General features: G+C 36.1%; 1 pseudogene; it reads left to right on the forward strand.

Annotated features, from left to right (window-relative positions):
- Positions 1-248, forward strand: part of LOC118337940 — a 2,908-nt pseudogene extending 2,660 nt beyond the window's left edge.
- The last annotated feature ends 4,711 nt before the right edge of the window (positions 249-4,959 follow it).

Below are 4,959 nucleotides of genomic sequence, written 5' to 3' on the forward strand. Positions count from 1 at the left end.
ATTTCTATAAAGATGGCCTCCTCAGTGCAACTGGATATAAAGGAAATTACACCATTGATGGTGTTTCTAAATCTAACGAAGGCCTGTACAAGTGCAGCATCTCTGGAGCCGGGGACTCAACGGAGAGCTGGCTGGCTGTCAGAGGTGAGACATGTCCCTGTTTGTATGTGTCAGACATACGCACACTATGCAGAATTTGTATTTTTATGTGATATGATGTGGATACAGATAAACTTGTTTACCACTAGAATTTTAAGGATACAGGTCCTTTTTGTCCAGGGGAAATAATGGGTTATTTTTACCATGGCATTAGGGATGGTAATGGCATATTGTCCGTTAGTCAGTCCTTCACCATTTGGTCCAGACTGTGCCTTAGTACAGCCCGACAGCCCTTAGTATTACTGTAGACTCTTACACTCCTTTGGTAGAATTGTTCCTCAAAGGTGGGTGGGCTGATTTTAGGTGGTTTCAACATTACATGCTCTCTGATTTTAAGTGTTTTATGATTGTTAAAGAATAAATAAATATGCATCAATTTTTCAGCCATATTTTATTTTTTATTTTTTTCATCTTGTGTAATCATGTTACAGAACATATTATTGTATCACCTGAAGACATTCATGAGGGCGAAACTCCTTCAACCGAAGGCTCTTCACATCCCTCCCAACTTTTATCAGTTGTTTTCACCATTTATGGTGTGGCTGTGCTGCTGTTGATGGTGGGACTACTTCACTGTCAAAAACAAAGAGGTAGAGATTCTTTTTTTTACATTAATGTATATGGACACAGTAATGTGTCTCTGGAATACAGTTTTGTTCTGTGTCCATTTCAGCCATTGTGGCTAAGCCTCCTCACTATAGCACTTTAATTTCAAAAACACAAAACACATTACTGTCTTGATAAATAATAAAAAAGAATATTGGAATTAATGGACTAATGTGATTTCATCATTTGACCAAATTATTTACATGTATTTGTATATTTGTATTTGTTTGTATATTAATTATAAATCTATAATCATAATTTTGTTGTATCATATGTTTTATGTTTCAGTATCTGGGGAGGCGAGTGATATCACTGTTGTGATATACGCTGTTGTTACAAACAAAATCAAAGAAAAGAGGTAAAATAATGATAATGCAGTAGTTTTACAGAAAACAAAAGAGGTCACAAAATTGAGCCCTGTGGTACCCCACATATCGGACGTGCATAAGACAAAGTAGATTGACAATGAAATGTATTTATTTTATAGAGCAAACCTTTAGACTTTTGTTCTCAACTTTGTTTCCTAAGCAGAACCAGGAGCATCCAGCTGTTCAGCAAGACAAACATCTTCAGCAGGAGCCAAACCTGATTTAGGAGAAAACAATTTTGTCTATTCTACAATCCAGTTAAGGTAAGTGAACAAGGACGGCCCCTCAGATCCTCTGTGAGAAGTCTTTCAGCTGTTCAAAACTCTTCAAATATGAATGAGTCTTTGAATGAGGCTTTATTATATAGTTTCCATTTTATTGTTTTCTTGCATTGGATATTTTATTGCATGTATTTATTATATCGTCCTTTACTTTAACAATTTGATCATTTACATTAGTCTGCATTGATCTATTTTATCTATTGTAAATCATTTTACTGTTTTATATTTCTTAATACTACATTGTACTAGTATGAAATGATGTATATATATATATCTAAATAAAATGAAATAGCCATTCTTGATGCAAATTTAATTGTATTAGAAAACTAATGTAAATCTCTTGTGTCTTACAGGTCACTGACAGCAGACCACTTCTTTTTTTTCAAATGCACTTTTGTAAGTATGTGAAAATTGAAGTGTATATATCAAGTGGAGGGAGATTATAACAAAGCAAAAAGTTATCATACGTCTTTCAATAAACCAAACATCGCAGACTGAATGCAGCATCAATGAGTGAAAATGTTACTCACTTATAACTTTATTTTATTTACATTTTGTCAGTTTTATTTAGTGTGCTATGGACCTTTATTTTGTCTAATAAAGTCATTATTGTTCTTACATTATGGAACTAGTTGTTAATATTGTTGTCAGGGTCATTAGTGGATGAAGAAACAAAATATGGAAAACAGCCCGGTACAATTTGTGTGTCTTGGAGAACAAAGTGAGAACTGGAATTAATTGTGAATTATGTATTCTGACTAACAGCCTTTAGACGGACATGATTTTAATCACTATTATCATCTTTCATCTAAGGGCTTCTGCTAACGTGCAGCACCAGGATCTATTTTTAAGAGCATGTGGTTCATTAACAGTTAAACCACATTGTTCCATATGTCTGTTCACACGTCTGAAGCTGCATGTGGCTTTTAAATACACTCGCTGTGGTCAGCTAACAGCAGTTGGACCTGAAGCAGACACAGCTATACGTGTACATGCACCACGTTCATACATCAAAGTTGTGGGCAATTTACCAGGTTTCCTAAATTTTTAATAGTGTTCCACCAGTCAGAAGTCAATAAATACAACTAGTAAAGTTCTGATTCTCCACAGTCGAGCCAAAGTGTGGGTCGTTAAATGCCATTAGAATTCAAGCTAACATTTATTAATATATAATATATAATATTAATATTTTATTAAATTAACATTTTCCAGTAAGATTAATGCTGACACAAATATGGGCATATTGTACATCTTCACCATCCATCCCACAGGATGTGAACAATCCTATCAGTTTGAGTCTGGAAATATCACATGATGTGGACCAAATGACAAGCTCCTCTAGAAAAGCATCAGAGTGTCACAGATAAAATGTATTTTTATGTCTTTCTGGAATGTTCGATCACTATGGCTGTAAATGTAAAATAGTAATGTCATTCACAATAATATAATACGTATATATGTTGTCCAGCTGGTTCAGTAATGTTGGAGAGCAGCTTCAAACATCTTAGCTCCCTTCTATTAAACAGGTGATAACTTGACCACCCACAGTGTTTCCAAGTCTGGTGATGGACTACTATAAATGTATAATTCTATAACTTTGTTTTTACAGCAAATAATGTATTAGGGTTTCGTATGTCTTGGCTTGTTGGTACGAAATGAATTTTTAATAGATCTCAGATTAAGTTTCTCAAGAGGTGAATACAGGTCAAGATCTTTGTAGTGTATTTTAGCCATGTATCTATCTATGCCCTGTCTCTTCAAACAGCATGCTTTATTTCATTGTGTTTAACCCTGGCTAACCCTGTGCAGAATAACCACACCGTCTCCACAGCTCTGTGAGAAGACACTGAGAGTTTGTTTTAGCAGAGGTAGCTCCCCCACAGAGAGCTATGGTCATGTGGTTTAATGCAAATAACTGCTGGTTGTTTCCACTGCTGCAGAATAAATAAGGATCTCCAAAGAGACAGACGTGTTAGCATTCAGTTTGAAGTTTATTCTGTCCTGTTTCTGGACATTTCTTCCATGTTTCACAAAGAAAATCGAGCTGAGACCTCCCACCCAATAAAAAGGACATAAAACAGAGTGACGCCTGCGAGCTGCAGGGCTGTACACACGTCATGCCTCACTCTCTCTCACTCTCATCACAAACACACACTTCCCATTTGACGGCCTATTGAAGCTGCTACATTTCCCAGCTCTCCCTCTGCTCCATCAATGCTGCTGCTGCCCTGCATCAGTACTGTCTGTTCTGTAAACCCCACCATCATTCCCAGCATCCACCTGCAGGTTTGGGCTGGGGGGTTTAGGGTGTTTGCTCATCCCTCCCCAATATCTCGATGGACACATGTCTGCAGGCAGTGAGTCTTACTATGTTGTACTACCACAATAAACATTTCAAACAAGAGTTGTCTGACTGAAATACATTTAGATCAGATAACAATGTTAAAACTTGGCCATTAATATGATCTCTTTCAGTTCACAGCATTGTTCACTTTCTGCCATCTTCTCCACTGACTGAAGCTTGTTCTCAATATCTTTAATGTTTTTCTCCATGTCCTCCATTTGCTGTTTGAGTTGATCTTCTTGGTTTTGCAGTTCCTTCCTTTGTTCCGTCAGTGTTTTAACCAAGTCTTTCTGTTCTTCCTCTTTCTTCTGTGACCTTTCTGCCATGAGCCGCTCTCTCTCTCTCTTTTCAGTGTTTGAATATAACAGGGGAGTATGTCGAATTTAGTTTAAAATGAATTTGCTTAAACTACACTAACTAATAACATTGTTCTACTCTACGTTGATATACCCACGAAACTCTAATTTAATGTATTTTTTAAAAAACTAAAAAAAGATATTATTTTTCCACCAGTGACATCTTGTGTTAGATTGTTCCCCTCACAGTCAGACTGTACTAACCTTTGGTTTGGTTTTCTCTCCATTTCCACAAAACAAAGGCTGCTGCAAGAACAAAAACGAGGACAGCAACCACTATAGTGCCGACACAGGCAGCAGAAGAAGATGTATCCACAAAGTAATCAGCTGAAATGATAAAAGAGCAACAGAATACTACTTACATAAAACCAAAACTCTGCTGTTCAAGGCTGAGAAAATTAGGATATTAGAGAGTAAAACCCACCTGAAACCTGGATTGACGGCTTTAAATGTGCAGTGACTCTTTATGAACACATGGTGACGCTCTTGTGTAACCACCATGTTTCAGTCTATAATGTTTAAGTAGCTGCCCTCTTCTTTCACATGCAACGTTTGCATACAATGAAAACTAAATAAATCACAAAAAAGTTGGATTTAACAACAAATACCGTCAATGCTGACACCTGAGGTAAAAGGTGTCTCATAAAACAAGCATGTGTATGTATATATATATAATATATTATATCTATAAATATAATATATAAATATAAAATATATTATATAATATATTTTCGTCCCTTTGTAAGAAACTATTTGTAATACAGCCACTGTGGCACACACATCACTATCTTACAGTATGAACTAGGTTTAATAACGGATAGATTTTTTTGTCGTGGAGGACTGTT

Source organism: Morone saxatilis, unplaced genomic scaffold (assembly GCF_004916995.1).
Source record: "Morone saxatilis isolate NCDOM2014 unplaced genomic scaffold, NCSU_SB_2.0 Contig4, whole genome shotgun sequence".
Classification (NCBI taxonomy): Eukaryota; Metazoa; Chordata; class Actinopteri; family Moronidae; genus Morone; species Morone saxatilis.